This window comes from Engystomops pustulosus, chromosome 1 (assembly GCF_040894005.1).
Source record: "Engystomops pustulosus chromosome 1, aEngPut4.maternal, whole genome shotgun sequence".
Taxonomy (NCBI): Eukaryota; Metazoa; Chordata; class Amphibia; order Anura; family Leptodactylidae; genus Engystomops; species Engystomops pustulosus.
The window spans coordinates 288,913,276-288,930,499 of NC_092411.1; the positions used below are offsets into that span (position 1 = coordinate 288,913,276).

The 17,224-nt window shown below is 44.7% G+C and overlaps 1 long non-coding RNA gene across 2 annotated transcripts in view; it reads left to right on the top strand.

Moving 5' to 3' along the window:
• Positions 1 to 17,224, top strand: part of LOC140113519 (uncharacterized) — a 136,911-nt gene that overhangs the window by 17,765 nt on the left and 101,922 nt on the right. For both annotated transcript variants that reach the window (XR_011852722.1, XR_011852721.1), the window contains exons 3-4: positions 1,289 to 1,445; positions 1,531 to 1,628. This is a non-coding gene — a long non-coding RNA (uncharacterized lncRNA). The remainder of the gene's footprint in view (positions 1 to 1,288; positions 1,446 to 1,530; positions 1,629 to 17,224) is intronic.

A 17,224-nucleotide genomic window follows, 5' to 3' on the forward strand; every position in this document is an offset into this window, starting at 1 on the left:
CTTCTGCAGCTGCATAATTTCTACGCCTTCACCAAGAGTCGCAAACTGTGGTTCAGTATGTTATTCAGTTCCGGACTTTGGTCTCTGAATGAAAGTGAAATGAAGAATTTGTGTAAGTCTTCTCGGAGTGGTTTTCCGATTAAAGATCAGTTATGGTCTCTGGAATTGCCATCTTCTCTGACTGACCTCATCTCTCTATGTAACAAAGTGGACCTCAGATTCTAAGAATGTGCCATTGAAAAACAGAGGTCCAGGCATAAAGCTTGCTCCCAAATTTCAGGCACCTGTGTCACCCCCAGGATGCAGTTAGGAGGGGCCAAACTTACGACAGAAAAGAGAGAGAACCGCATAAAAAAAATAATCTGTGTCTGCAGGTTTTGTATGCTGCAAATATTCCTTAGACCACTTAGCATGGCCAGGCTTAAAATCACTATATTATTTTTCCAAAAAGTTGCACTCATGCAACCAAAAAAGCCCTTTGGCCATAAAATATAACCTTTATTTGTTTCAATATAATAAAAGGATCTTAATTCAGATCTATTTCAAACAGATACAATGGTGCATGTGAACAGTGACAATTAAAACAATGGTGGTGGTAATAGCTTTTATGTATTTAGTAAGTTGGTATTTGATGTTGGTCTCTGGGACACAATGGGGCAAATTTACTTACCTGGTCCTGTCTCGATCCCCGATCCGGACATTTAGACGAAGATGAAGTCCGGCGCTATTCACTTAGCTCGTGTGCCCGAGTTCCTGCATCCGTCGCTTCCCCGCCATAGTTCACCTTCTTCTTCCCGCTGCTTGTAAGTGCGTGTCTTGCAACACAATTTGAAATGTTAAATCCCGCGCGTAGTCCGAATCTGTCATGTTGTCCGACGGCCCGCCCCACGATTTGTGTCGCGTGCAAGCTGGCGCTGATGCGCCAAAATCCCCTGTTAAATGTGGCGCAAAACGGAAATCGTCAGGAAACCTGGCGAAAATGCGGACCTTTAGTGAATGAGACCCAATGTGTGTTCAACAATAGTATGTTTTATCCTTACATCATTTATTCTGATGCTGAGTTGTAATTTTTGTCTCACATCTAGACTTAGTGAGTACACCCTTATATTCCCTTGCCTCACAACTGGATGTTATAGTGGATGTTATAGTCGTATAACGGTCATTGCTCTTGTCTCACACTCAAACCTATAAACACACAGTTTTTTCCCTCAAACTTAGGTAGTATTAGGGGGCCCTAACACACATTCCTGCCTGTAAGTATAGTAATTTGCTAATACGTCTCATCTAGGTGTCGCTGCAGTTCAACCCTAGACTACTCACTAAGTCCTCCATATCACAACACTTTGCAGATCCACTCTGAGTTGCGGTGCGCATCGATTTGGACTTGGAAAGTCAAAGAGCTCTGCACAACAGGTGCGCCTGCGCCTAAACTTTAAGAGAAAAAGGTAATTAGTATGGAGAATGCGCATGGGCCTGTGATAGACTCTAAACCTTCTGCGAGTAAGGCTATTCTTTTTGTTCTGAACATAGTTTATCGATTGGTACCCTAGAAGTGGTCCATCGGTTTTCTTCATGAAGCTCCACTGACAGAAGCAGAAATGAAACATCGAGACGTTCAAAGATGACTGGTAAGTAGTTTCAAGATAATTTAATTGATTATACGACAGAGAATTTTTGAATGTTGCTATTTTTCATGCTGAATTAGTATATTATAGTATTTCTATATTCATTGTGTGTAGCTAGGGGTCAACCCACTTAAGTTCAGTTTATTGTTATCCACTACTGTTGTTGCTTCTAAATGCTTTAGAACTCTCTAGAAGTCTTTAGAAATCTCTAGAAATTTAGTTTCTAGAGATGGAATTAGGAATAGCAGCCAGTGATGGAATGATTTTTGTTCAGTATCTGATTAGGAATACTGCATACATTCTATATGCCTTGTGTGTTTTTAAAAGTGTAAAGGTAAAACATTCATTGAGACCATACGGATTTAAATGTTTGAATCGATAAATCCATCTGAAAACTGGCCCCGAGAAAAGGAAATATAGACCACCAACTAATGCAGCTAGAAGCCAAAGTATCAATGCCCCAGAACCTTAGATGTTTCAGATCTCCATTGTGCCGTGACACCGCAGCTCTGTGATGTCTCATGCTGCCCCATCTTTGTATACCTCCTATCGTCTATGGCAGAGCAGGGAACTTATTGTTGCCGCGCTCTGCCATAGACTGAAGCCGGGGCACATCTGTGGACCCCGGACCCAAATACACTGTGGGCGATTCCGCCGAAATCATCCACATTTGGTGGGGACCACTTAATGGGTAATCACGTGCCCCGAGCGCAACCCCGCCCTATAATCCAGCCCTGACTCTACTGCAAATTTTTTTAATTTATTTTCGAGCAACCATCCATTCCGTTCCTGGATTATATTCTGTCAGACTCGGGTATTAAGATGGATCCAAGCAAGGCTCTCAAGAATTGGCCTCAACCCCATTTTCATCCATTATTTATCCTATCTTTCCTCTCACCTGAAAATCAGCTAACCCCTGGAGATGGCCTCCAGAGGCTGTCCAAACTTTAAAGCAGCTTAAACAAGCCTTCCTTTCGGCCCCTCTTCTCAACCAGTCAGATTCAGCTTCACCATTTTTTCTGGAAGTGGATGCCAGGGTCGGGACAAGGTATTTTGGTGCCCTAGGCAGACAGGGTACTGGTGCCCCCGATGTGAGGTACTGACCTTAAATGAATTTTAAATGCTTTACGCCACAGCACTTTTGTTTTTGAGTTTCTATTTCTTTAGTTTGCCATCGCTGCAAGATTTCAAGAGCTTTTTTATTGTTGTATATATGTAGGACAAATTGTACTTCATTTTGGCCCCATTAGGGGCAAACTGGAAATTTAAAATGGCCCTGGAATAAAATCTAAAAGTGGCCCCAGCTTTGCCCGATCGCAAATGCGTTTCCACAGAACTGAATATGATCGGTAATCAGCACCCGGTAACCCCCCCCACTCCCTCTGCCAATTCACATAGTTCCACACTGACAGGACATGTGCCTCCCCTTCCCTACTCACAGCACAAACCGGCCGTCCTTCCCAGTGGCGTAACAAGACACCAGTGGGCTCTGATACAGATTTTGGATCGGGGACCCCCATAAACCTAAAATTGTGCTGCCACCCCCATTATGCACATTACACTTGCAATACTGTGCTACAATGAAAAACACACAATGCACCATACCCCTACACCTTATATGTAGTGTCTAGCAGCAGCCTCCACTCAATAAAATGTCCAGCAGCAGTCTCCACTCAATAAAATCACCAGCAGAAGGCTACACTCAATAAAATGAACAGCAGCAGCCTCCACTCACAATATTATCCAGCAGCAGCCATCACTCTCTATAGTGTCCAGCAGTGGTCTCCACTCACTATAGTGTCCAGCAGCGGCCTCCACTCACTATAGTGTCCAGCAGTGGCCTATACTCACTATATTGTCCACCAGCTGCCTCCACTCACTTTATTGTCCAATAGCGTCCTCCACTCACTATATTGTCCAGCAGCAGCCTCCACTCACTAAAATGGCCAGCAGGGGGCTTAACTCAATAAAATGAGCAGCAGCAGCCTCCACTAACAATATTGTCCAGCAGTGGCCTCCACTCACTTTATTGTTCAGCAGCGAACTCCATTCTCTATAGTGTCCAGCAGCGACCTCCAGTCACTATAGTGTCCAGCGGCAGCCTCCACTCAATAAAATCACCAGCAGCAGCCCCCACTCACTAAAATATCCAGCAGCAGTCTCCACTCAATAAAATGACCAGAAGCAGCCTCCACTCACTACATTGTCCAGCAGCGGCCTCCACTCACTATATTGTCCAGCAGCGGCCTCCACTCACTATATTGTCCAGCAGCGGCCTCCACTCACTATATTGTCCAGCAGCGGCCTCCACTCACTATATTGTCCTGCAGCGGCCTCCACTCACTATATTGTCCTGCAGCGGCCTCAACTCACTATATTGTCCAGCAGCGGCCTCCACTCAATAAAATGACCAGCAGCAGCCTCAACTCAATAAAATGAGCAGAAGCAGCCTCCACTCACTTTATTGTTCATCAGCGACCTCCATTCTCTATAGTGTCCAGCAGCTGCCACCACTTACTATAGTGTCCAGCAGCTGCCTCCACTCACTATAGTGTCGAACAGCAGCCTCCACTCAATAAAATGAACAGCAGCAGCCTCCACTCATTAAAATCACCAGCAGCATTCTCCACTCATGAAAATGTCCAGCAGCAGTCTCCACTCACTAAAATGTCCAGCAGCAGTCTCCACTCAAGAAAATGACCAGCAGCAGTCTCCACTCACTAAAATGTCCAGCAGCAGTCTCCACTCAAGAAAATGACCAGCAGCAGTCTCCACTCAATAAAATAACCAGCAGCAGTCTCCACTCACTAAAATGACCATCAGTAGCCTCCACTCAATAAATGACCAGAGGCAGCCTACACTCAATAAAATTTCCAGCAACAGCCTGCAATCAATAAAATCACCAGCAGCAGCATCCCCACACTAATATGTCCAGCAGCAGCCTCCACTGAATAAAATCACCAGCAGCAGCCTCCACTGAATAAAATCACCAGCAGCAGCCTCCACTCACAATATTGTCCTGCAGCGGCCTCCACTCACTATACTGTCCAGCAGTGGCCTCCACTCACTTTATTGTTCAGCAGCGGCCTCCACTCACTATATTGTCCAGCAGCGGCCTCCACTCACTATATTGTCCAGCAGCGGCCTCCACTCACTATATTGTCCTGCAGCGGCCTCCACTCACTATATTGTCCAGCAGCGGCCTCCACTCAATAAAATGACCAGCAGCAGCCTCAACTCAATAAAATGAGCAGAAGCAGCCTCCATTCACTTTATTGTTCATCAGCGACCTCCATTCTCTATAGTGTCCAGCAGCTGCCACCACTTACTATAGTGTCCAGCAGCTGCCTCCACTCACTATAGTGTCGAACAGCAGCCTCCACTCAATAAAATGAACAGCAGCAGCCTCCACTCAATAAATGACCAGAGGCAGCCTACACTCAATAAAATTACCAGCAACAGCCTGCACTCAATAAAATCACCAGCAGCAGCATCCTCCACTGAATAAAATCACCAGCAGCAGCCTCCACTGAATAAAATCTCCAGCAGCAGCCTCCACTCACAATATTGTCCTGCAGCGGCCTCCACTCACTATACTGTCCAGCAGTGGCCTCCACTCACTTTATTGTTCAGCAGCGACCTCCATTCTCTATAGTGTCCAGCAGCAGCCTCCACTCAATAAAATCACCAGCAGCAGCCTCCAATCAATAAAATGACCGGAAGCAGCCTCCACTCAATAAAATGACCATAAACCGCCTCCACTCACTAAAATGACCAGCAGCAGCCTCTACTCACAATATTGTCCAGCAGCGGCCTCCACTCACTATATTGTCCAGCAGCGGCCTCCACTCACTTTATTGTTCAGAAGTGACCTCCACTCTATATAGTGTCCAGCAGCGGCCTTCACTCACTATATTGTTCAGCAGCGACATCCACTCATTAAATTGTCCATAAGCGGCCTCCGCTCACTATATTGTCCGGCAGCGTCCTCCACTCAAAATGAACAGCAGCAGTCTCCACTCAATAAAATGACCAGCAACAGCCTTCACTCAATAAAATCACCAGCAGCAGCCTCCACTCACAATATTGTCCTGCAGCGACCTCCACTCACTATATTGTCCAGCAGTGGCCTCCACTCACTTTATTGTTCAGCAGCCACCTCCATTCTCTATAGTGTCCAGCAGCGGCCTCCACTCAATAAAATGGCCAGCAGCGGCCTTAACTCAATAAAATGAGCAGCAGCAGTCTCCACTAACTAACAGCAGTCTCCACTCAACAAAATGACCAGCAGCGGCCTCCACCTTCTTTATTGTTCAGCAACGACCCCAATTCTCTATAGTGTCCAGCAGCAGTCTCCACTCAATATAGTGTCCAGCAGCAGACTCCACTCACTATATTGTCCAGCAGCGGCCTCAACTCACTATATTGTCCAGCAGCAGCCTCCACTCACTATATTGTCCAGCAGTAGCCTCCACTCACAATATTGTCCTGCAGCGGCCTCCACTCACTATATTGTCCAGCAGTGGCCTCCACTCACTTGATTGTTCAGCAGCGACCTCCATTCTTTATAGTGTCCAGCAGAGGCCTCCACTCAATAAAACGACCAGCAGCAGCCCCCACTCAATAAAATGAGCAGAAGCAGCCACCACTCAATAAAATGACCAGCAGCAGCCTCCACTCAATAAAATGACCAGCAGCAGCCTCCACTCACAGTATTGTCCAGCAGCGGCCTCCACCTTCTTTATTGTTCAGCAACGACCCCAATTCTCTATAGTGTCCAGCAGCAGTCTCCACTCAATATAGTGTCAAGCAGCGGCCTCTACTCACTATATTGTCCAGCAGCGGCCTCTACTCACTATATTGTCCAGCAGCGGCCTCTACTCACTATATTGTCCAGCAGCGGCCTCCACTCACTATATTGTCCAGCAGCGGCCTCCACTCACTATATTGTCCAGCAGCGGCCTCCATTCACTATATTGTCCAGCAGTGGCCTGCACTCACTAAAATGACCAGCAACAGCAGCCTACACTCACTGTATTGTCCAGCAGCGGCCTCCACTCAATAGAATGACCAGCAGCAGCCTCCACTCACTCAAATGACCAGCAGCAGCAGCCTCCAATCACTGTATTGTCCAGCTGCGGCCTCCACTCACTATATTGTCTAGCAGCAGCCTCCACTCACTATTTTGTCCTGCAGCGGCCTCCACTTACTATATTGTCCAGCAGCGGTCTCCACTCACTTTAGTGTCCAGCAGCAGTCTCCACTCAATATAATGACCAGCAGCAGCCTCCACTCACTATATTGTCCAGCAGCGGCCTCCACTCACTATATTGTCCAGCAGCGGCCTCCACTCACTATATTGTCCAGCAGAGGCCTCCACTCACTATATTGTCCAGCAGTGGCCTCCATTCACTATATTGTCCAGCAGCGGCCTGCACTCACTATATTGTCCAGCAGAGGCCTCCACTCACTATATTGTCCAGCAGTGGCCTCCATTCACTATATTGTCCAGCAGCGGCCTGCACTCACTAAAATGACCAGCAAGAGCAGCCTCCACTCACTGTATTGTCCAGCAGCGGCCTCCACTCACTATATTGTCCAACAGCGGCCTCTACTCACTATATTGTCCAGCAGCGGCCTCCACTCACTATATTGTCCAGCAGCGGCCTCCACTCACTATATTGTCCAGCAGAGGCCTCCACTCACTATATTGTCCAGCAGTGGCCTCCATTCACTATATTGTCCAGCAGCGGCCTGCACTCACTATATTGTCCAGCAGAGGCCTCCACTCACTATATTGTCCAGCAGTGGCCTCCATTCACTATATTGTCCAGCAGCGGCCTGCACTCACTAAAATGACCAGCAAGAGCAGCCTCCACTCACTGTATTGTCCAGCAGCGGCCTCCACTCACTATATTGTCCAACAGCGGCCTCTACTCACTATATTGTCCAGCAGTGGCCTCCACTCACTAAAATCGCCAGCACCGGCCTCCACTCACTAAAATCGCCAGCACCGGCCTCCACTCACTATAATCGCCAGCACCGGCCTTAACTTAATAAAATGAGCAGCTGTCTCCACTGAATAAAATGACCAGCAGCAGCCTCCACTCAATAAAATGACCAGCAGTAGCCTCCACTTAATAAAATAACCAGCATCAGCCTCCACTTAATAAAATGACCAGCAGCAGCCTTCACTCACAATATTCTCCAGCAGCGGCCTCCACTCACTATATTGTCCAGCAGCGGCCTCCACTCACTATATTGTCCAGCAGCGGCCTCCACTCACTATATTGTCCAGCAGCGGCCTCCACTCACTATATTGTCCAGCAGCGGCCTCCACTCACTATATTGTCCAGCAGCGGCCTCCACTCACTATATTGTCCAGCAGCTGCCTCCACTCACTATATTGTCCAGCAGCTGCCTCCACTCACTATATTGTCCAGCAGCTGCCTCCACTCACTATATTGTCCAGCATCTGCCTCCACTCACTATATTGTCCAGCAACTGCCTCCACTCACTATATTGTCCAGCAACTGCCTCCACTCACTATATTTTCCAGCAGCAGCCTCCACCCACTATACTATCCAGCAGCGGCCTCCACTCTCTATGTTGTCCAGCAGCAGCCTCCACTCAATAAAATGAGCAGCAGCAGCCTCCACTCAATAAAATGAGCAGCAGCAGCCTCCACTCAATAAAATGAGCAGCAGCAGCCTCCACTCAATAAAATGAGCAGCAGCAGCCTCCACTCAATAAAATGAGCAGCAGCCTCCACTCAATAAAATGAGCAGCAGCAGCCTCCACTCAATAAAATGACCAGCAGCAGCCTCCACTCAATAAAATGACCAGCAGCGGCCTCCACTCAATAAAATGACCAGCAGCGGCCTCCACTCAATAAAATGACCAGCAGCGGCCTCCACTCACAATATTCTCCAGCAGCGGCCTCCACTCACTATATTGTCCAGCAGCGGCCTCCACTCACTATATTGTCCAGCAGCGGCCTCCACTCACTATATTGTCCAGCAGCGGCCTCCACTCACTATATTGTCCAGCAGCGGCCTCCACTCACTATATTGTCCAGCAGCGGCCTCCACTCACTATATTGTCCAGCAGCGGCCTCCACTCACTATATTGTCCAGCAGCGGCCTCCACTCACTATATTGTCCAGCAGCGGCCTCCACTCACTATATTGTCCAGCAGCGGCCTCCACTCACTATATTGTCCAGCAGCTGCCTCCACTCACTATATTGTCCAGCAGCTGCCTCCACTCACTATATTGTCCAGCAGCTGCCTCCAATCACTATATTGTCCAGCAGCTGCCTCCAATCACTATATTGTCCAGCAGCTGCCTCCAATCACTATATTGTCCAGCAGCTGCCTCCACTCACTATATTGTCCAGCAGCTGCCTCCACTCACTATATTGTCCAGCAGCTGCCTCCACTCACTATATTGTCCAGCAGCTGCCTCCACTCACTATATTGTCCAGCAGCTGCCTCCACTCACTATATTGTCCAGCAGCTGCCTCCACTCACTATATTGTCCAGCAGCTGCCTCCACTCACTATATTGTCCAGCAGCTGCCTCCACTCACTATATTGTCCAGCAGCTGCCTCCACTCACTATATTGTCCAGCAGCTGCCTCCACTCACTAAAATGGCCCGCAGCGGCCTTAACTCAATAAAATGAGCAGCTGTCTCCACTCAATAAAATGACCAGCAGCTGTTTCCATTCAATAAAATGACCAGAAATGGCCTCTACTTAATGAAAAATACAGATATCCAAAAAAATGCATGAGGCAGCACTCCAGTTAGTATAAAGTTGATCTTTATTCAACCATGGCACCTTCAGGGTGTAAATACACGTTGCGTTTAAAGCATGCGTTAAAAACCGCTTTGCTACAGCTCAAGAGAGATTTGCCTAATTAAACAGCTGTTAACACTTGGGTTCACAAAACTCAGATGTTAAAGCTTGTGTTAACACATGCATTAACATTGAGTTAACAAACACATCCATTAATGCGATGTTAACACATGCGTTAACCGTTGCGTTTTGTAAATGCAAGTGTTAACAGCTTTTTATTTAGGTCAATCTCTCTTTAGCTGTAGCAAAGAGTTTTTAAACACGTGTGTTAAACGCGACGTGTATTTGCACCCTGAAGGGCAATTTTTTACCTGATGCTTATATATACATATATATGTACATTTATACTTATATACTCGAGTATAAGCCTACCCCTTAAAGTATATAGCCAGCCCCCCCTTTAGTATAAAATGCCTGCCAGTACAAAAAAAATAAACTGACTGCTCACCTTTCCGACGGTCCAGGCAGCTCCTCTTCATCTTCAGACTGCGCCTCTTCTTTCTGTCGCGGACCTGTAGACGGCATGAAGAAAAAGAGGAGCTGTCCGGGCCGTTGGAATGGTGAGCAGTCAGTTTATTTTCTTTTTTTATATACCCGAGTATAAGCCAAGTGGGTAATTTTCAGCAGCTTCTACATGAGTATATATGGTATCTCCTTCTATTCTGCTGTGATTACAAGATCCAACCTCATTTCCCACTCCTCGACATTAGGCGGTTGAGCAGATGTCCGGTTATACATTATAATTTTCCTAGCTATCAGCAAGCCTTTCATCACATACAATATATGTGACTGTGGGACCACTACTCCAACTTTAATACCCAGGACATATATTTTTAGATCATTAGGTATCTGACTAGAAAATATTAATTGTAGTCTTTCGAATACGTCCCTCCAATATCTATGCAGTTTGGGCATCTCCACATCATGTGAACCAAATCTGCATCAAACAGAACATTTCGGGCATTTCTAATTCTTATGTATCCTAAAATGGTTCAGCAATTTAGGAGTATAATGTACTGCATGAGAATTGGGGTTATGATATAGGACATATTTTTAGTCACTTTTGAAATCCTATTCAGAGAGTCCATCCATCCATTCATTGATAATTCCTCCTTCCATTTGTTATAACTCTTAATGGCTGGACATTCCCCTATTCAATATTTTCAGTTGCTGATAAACCTTTGCCATAAAACCTCTCCTGTTTACATGTTGGAATATAGTCCTAAACTCCTTCTTCCTCCTTCTTAAAATCTTCCCCTCCAAGGAGCAGACTAAAGGACCTGAATTGCACATAATACAACCAATCCTTAGCACCAATCCTAGCACCGTATTCTGATCACAATTCCTCAAATGATTAGAATTTTCTTTCATCTAAACCCTGGTGAACATATAATATCCCTTTATCCCTCCATACAGGTGAATTCTCTTAGGGACCTAGAGTCCATCTATTATGCCCCCATATGGGTGCTTCATAAAAAAAAAAAAACCCTTATAAAAGATGATTAATTTCAACTCCTCCCATACCCATCACATCATTGTAAAAATGGGAAACTCACCGGCTGAGCCCTTTCCATAGCTGTTAAGTCTTGTCTGCCTATTGCAGCAAACACTTATCAGTAACACCGGTATTGCAGCAAACACGTATCCCATCCATCACTACTGGTGGCTTAAAAAAAGATGGGTTCCACCATCTTGGTGAAGTACGGTATGGGGCTTGGTAATAAATTGCCATGACAGCCTCTGGTCTTTTGTCTAGTTCTAACCCTTTATTACAATGTGTGATTTGCACATTGTAATGAATGAGGAGGAAAAAGTGTTAAAGTAACCTAGGGGGTATGAAAAATAGTAAAAATTAAAAAAAATAAAAAATAAAAATTAAAATCACCCCCTTTCCCTAAAAGTCATATAAATATAAATAAACAGTAAAAATCATAAACACATTAGGTATCATCGTGTCCGAAAATGCTCAATCTATCAAAATACAATAATGTTTTTTTTACTGCGGTTAACCCTGTAACAGAAAATACCGAATAATAAAGTCGACATTTCATTTGGGGCGCAAAGCGATAACCGTAAAATCCAAGCCCGCAACAATATGGTGCAAATAGGTTTTTTCACCATTTTCACTTCATTTTTTATTTTCTTCCTGCTTCCCAGTACATGGCATGGAATATTAAATACCATCACTATTAAGTTCAATTTGTTACTCAGAAAACAAGCCCTCACACAGCTATTCTATTTCTTGGTGCAGGTAAGTGCTTGTCAAGCGACAGTTTTTTAAAAAAAATACAGCGGTTTTTCCGAATCCGGCGGCCAAGCCCCCGATTTCCGTTGCATGCTACCCGGCACGTGCGCCAAAAACCCGGCAGAAATCGGTACAAATCCGAAATCGGCGGGATACCCGACGGAATCGTGCAATTCGGACCCTTAGTAAATGAGCCCCAGTAGATTCTAAAATTCCCCAAATACTTTACCCATTTAAGAAGTCTGTATTTGTTCCCAAAAATGTAGTGCACCAACTCTAAATTACATTCTACAATATTCAGTATTTTTGCTGACAAGAAGTACCAACGAAAATTCATCAGTGACTTAGCCCATTCATTTGTTGGGTACTTAAGCTAATATGTGCCCTCTTACCACACCAAATAAAGTCTCTTATTTGTGTCTCCAGTGTTTTATATTTCCTCAGAGGAATTATTATTGGACAATTCTGTAAAACAAAAAAGAACCTTGGTTAATATAACAATTTTTAAAAGGACCAGTCTGGAGGCCATTTGAATATTCATTCCGGCCCGAAAAGCAAATTTTTTTCTAACTTTTTGGAGCAGTGGATTGATATTTAAACCTAATATAATCTTCTAACTTCCTACTAATCACCCTTATATCAAACAGAACCCTTACTCCTGCAACGGTCCACAGACAACAGAACTAAAAGTCTCTATGGGAAGAGTCCGGTGGGAGTAGTCTGTGGACCAGTGGACACTCTGAACCACCGTGGGAGATGTAGAGTTTACTAGCCAACATCCAGGACCGCAGTCTAAGTGGCACCTGGTCCCGCCACAAAGCGGGATGGTCTTGCTGCTACGTGGTGCCATTGTCGTTCCACGGGTGCGACTAGGCCCACGGTGGCAGCCAGGGATGACAGGGCTGTAGGACACAGTCCGAGCCCGGGATGACAGCAGGATTGCATCTTGGAAGGATCAGCTGGAACTCACGGCAGGCAAGCAGGCAGGAGCTGGCACAGGACCCAAGAGGGCAGGATCGGAGAGGTCCTTGCAGGAGAGCTGGTGGCTTGGAGGCGTCTGGGAATGCTGAAATACTTGAGCCACCAGGAGCATCTGGGAACGCTGGAGACAGCAATCACAGATGTGTTTGGAAACGCTGGAGGAACACGGAGCCGTCTGAAAATGCTGGAGGACAGGAGCGTCTGGAAACGTTGATGGGCCTTCTCTTCAACAAAAACCATTGTGTGAATCGAGGTGTGGAAAACTTGGAAGTTCCTTGTAGAATGGCAAAGATCCGGCGAGGCAGGATGGGAGGTGCCAGATTATAAAAGTGAGGCCGGATTAACGAGCTCCAATCAGGAGGACGCTGGCCCTTTAAGGCTAGGAGAGCCGGCGCGCACCCTTGGAGCGGGAGCAAGCGCCCTATCCAATCCGGAAGCAGGCTCATGTAGAGGTAAGTCCGAGCTGGGGGGTCGCAGCGCCAAATCGAGGGGCACGGTTGTGCCCGCGATCCGTGAAAAGGAAAAAGAGGCCGGAGACTGGAGTGACTCTTGGAAAGCTGGAGACTCTGGAGTGGCTTCTGGCAAAGCCGGAGACTCTGGAGTGGCTCCTGTCTGGTGAACTCTGTCCTGGGGTGATAAGCTGAGTGCCCACAGAAATGGCTCTGGGGTGTTGCCGTAATAGTGATGGCCCATAGAATAAAGAGAGCACATTGGGGCACATTTACTAAGGGTGCATTTTCATTGTTTCAGTGTTTTTTTTTCCATTTTGCGCTGAATTGCCCCGGGTTTTCGGCCTACGCAATCGAATTGTGACACATTGTGGCTTGCATGCAGCACAAATCGGGGGGCATGGACGTCGGATTCGGACAAACCGCGGAATTTAAAAAGCAAATCGTAAGATCAGCACTTGCATGCACCGGGAAGAAGAAGGTGAACTCTGGCGGACCTCAGTGGGGGAAGCGACATATGCAGGAAATTAGACGCACGATCTTAGTAAATAGCGGAAGACCTGAATTCTCGTCGGACAACGCACCTCAGGGATCGCGATGGGACGGGTAAGTAAATGTGCCCCAAAACAAGAATTGTTTTAACCACCACCAAGAAAGAGTTAATAAAATATGATTGTTGAAGTTATTGACCCCCCCCCCCCCCGTAAATGATGTACCTGTAAAGTGTATCTCATCCACAAAAAAACAATCCTCTATATGTTTAAATTACAAAAAATAAACATTTTATAGCCTGTAAAAAGTGACATTGCAGATCTGCTCTGAATGTCTCTCCTTCCGTTCTCTGCCCGGCCGTGCACCCCCCCCATACAGAAGTCCCACCACATATGGGGCGTCCTCATACTCGGGAAAAATTGTGTATCAAACTTTGTGGAGTTTTTGTCATTTAGTACTTTGTGACAGTTTAATTTTTGGCCAAAATGAATACTAAAAAATTACACCTCCATTTTGTTTTAACCCTTGTGAAGCATCTAAAGGGTTAACACACTTCTTAAAGTTGATTTTTTTTCACACATTCAAGGTCAGAGTTTCTATAATGCCGTGATTTATGAGGTTTTACTGCTATTTAGGCCTCTGAACGTCACTTACAGCTGAGCAGGTGCCTCTAAATGAGGGTTTTGGTGATTTTCATAAAAATGAGAAAAATTGCACCCAAAATTCTGAACCTCGTAACAACCCAGAAAAGAGAGAGGATGCATAAAAACCCTGTGCCGATATATAAAGATGAATTTGGGAAATGTTAGTTATAAAGTTACTTGGGTTCTACGATTATCTGCCTGAAAAGCAGAAAATTTAGAACTTTGAAAATGAATAATTTTTAGAAATGTTTGCCAAATTAGCATTTTATTTTAATAACTTAACACAAAAGATTTTATCAAAATGTTTCTATAAATCCCCTGGATATGTTAAAGTGTCACAAAGGTATAACCTCTTATAATGGCAAAGGGCAAATTGTAAAAATCTGGCCTGGCACGAAGGCCCTAAAATGGCTTAGACCAAAAGGGGTTAATAAACCTATCAATGGCATCTACATGTAAATGTTCTATTGTTAGCCTAGTGATCATTTTGCAATCTTGGATGCACAGTGTATATTATCCTCCCATCGGATGTGGTGTGTAGGACCATTCTTGATGTCCTGTGACCGATCACATTATTTTTGAGACAGCTCGAAATATTCAACTTCTTTATTGAAATATATAAAAAACAACATAAATTCTGTATAAATAAAAAGAAATCCTGTTACTGTAAGGATAATTCAGGCCGCAATCTGCTGGGAGAAGGTCCAGGGTGATGTGATGTGCTCCTATCAGCGCTATATTGTATATAAGGAGAGGCAATGCCCCTGCAGATGCTGCTGTGTGCTGCCGTCTCTGAGCTCATGTGTTACCTGCTCACCTCTTCTCACCAGTCCTGTATAGTGACGGACATATTGATAAGTCCTGGAGCTTCATCCCACTGCTGTAATGTTATATTCTATATCACTGTGTTATTGGTGACTCTGACCATATCTGAGGATTCTGCAGCAGTTTGTAATCTTAAGGCTAGAGAAACACATACTGCTTCTGATAATTATTACCAGGATGGAGACATCATCATCGGGACATTGGTATCTCAGTATTCTGTATTTATGGATGAAATTAATCTTCTGGATCCTTACAAGAAATTATCATGTACAAAGTAAGTCATGTTCTCATAGTTACATTATTGATAGGACAGTAATTATATGGTGACATCTGGTCAGTTGCCTCATGTTAGGGGACACGTTCCTTCTAGATTCTTATATGGTGATCAAAACTTTCCTGATAATCCAGCTCTGTGAAAAGACAAAACACACTCACTCCCATCTCTCCATAGCCTTAATATGATGGAGCAGTAAGGTGATCAATCTGTGATTACACCCGAGTACAAAACTGATCAGTGCAGGGACAGGGGAAGGAAAAAAGTAAGAAAACTACTTTTTTATTCTAAAATAAATTTCTAAATGTCGTATATTTTATCTGTACTATTTATGAAATGTAAAAACATTATGTAAATTAGATTTTTTTCTGAAATTGTAAATGGATAATCATGCTTGTAACCAATAATCTACCACTTGTTCAATGATTTACCCACCATATGGAAGAGATTCTACTCTCTCTGGAGCTTTTACAATAAGAAATGTTTGGTCTATAATTATGGTGGATACTGTGTTGGTCACTGTTAGAGTGGACCCAAAGTGTAGCTTTAGGTTTGGCTTTTGGCTGTGTTCTTCCCAATCCCCGACATATTCCCGTATTGGCTGCTTGGCAAGCACCCCAAACAACCAACCATGGCTGTGATTGGCCAGGGGGACATCGGTGGATGGAGACTTGGTATTCTGAATGTCAGTATGAAGTTTACTCGTCTGAATCCTTACAAGACAATAACATGGTTAGAGTAAGATATGTTCACATAGTTACAGTGGGTATGGAAAGTATTCAGACCCCTTTAAATTGTTCACTCTTTATTTCATTGCAGCCAATTGGTAAGTTCAAGTTCTTTTGTTGCTCATTGATGTACACTCAGCACTCAATCTAAATATGCAAAAATGAAATTTAGATATTTTCACAAATTTATTAAGCAAGAAAAACGGAAATATCATATGGTCATAAGTAGAGATGGGTGAAATGATTCTAAAGAAGTGGAGTTTAGTCCGAATTTCAGGGAAAATTCGATATGTCACATATCTGAAGATTACGGTGATTTGTGGGAACAAAGTTTTTTCTTTACTCCTTTATTATCAAAGTGGGTGCGAGCACAGCAATTTACATGGGGCACAGAACTCTAGGAAGAAGAAAGGAACACCCTTGATGACATGTACAGACCCTTAAGCCAATCAGCGAGTGGCAGGCTTATGTGATGTCACAGCCCTATAAAAACAGATGGCCATTTTCAATCTCGGCATTTCATACTGCTGTCTGTAGTGTCTAGCTGCTTGTACTGTACTGTGCTGTAGCGATTTCTGCTCCAATCCAAGGGTAGTAGTGTAGATTTGTACCGTGTTAGCCATGGAGAGCAGAAGAAGAGTGAAGAAATCAGGCGATACCTTTTTGAGGCTAACTGAGTATATTTGATGGTGAGCTTTCGAGAAGACTAGTTCTCTTCGTCAGACATGATGTTATGCATGAAACAGAAAATTCACAGCATTTTATACACACTAAACAGTGATCATCAAAGGATATTAAAAAAAAACCTCTAAAACAACAGATTGATAAAAAAAAGGTATCGCCTGATTTCTTCACTCTTCTTCCAATCCAAGGGTGTCTGTTTCAGGGGATCTGCATACACTGTCCTGTTTGTCCCTGATGTTTTTTTCCGGAGAGAAGTGGCTTCTTTGCTGCCCTCCTTGACACCAGGCCTTGCTCCAAGAGTCTCCGCCTCACAGTGCGTGCAGATGCACTCACACCTGCCTGCTGCCAATCCTGAGCAACCTCTGCACTGCTGGTAGCCCGATCCCTAAGCTGAAAAACTTGGAAGAGACAGTCCTGGCA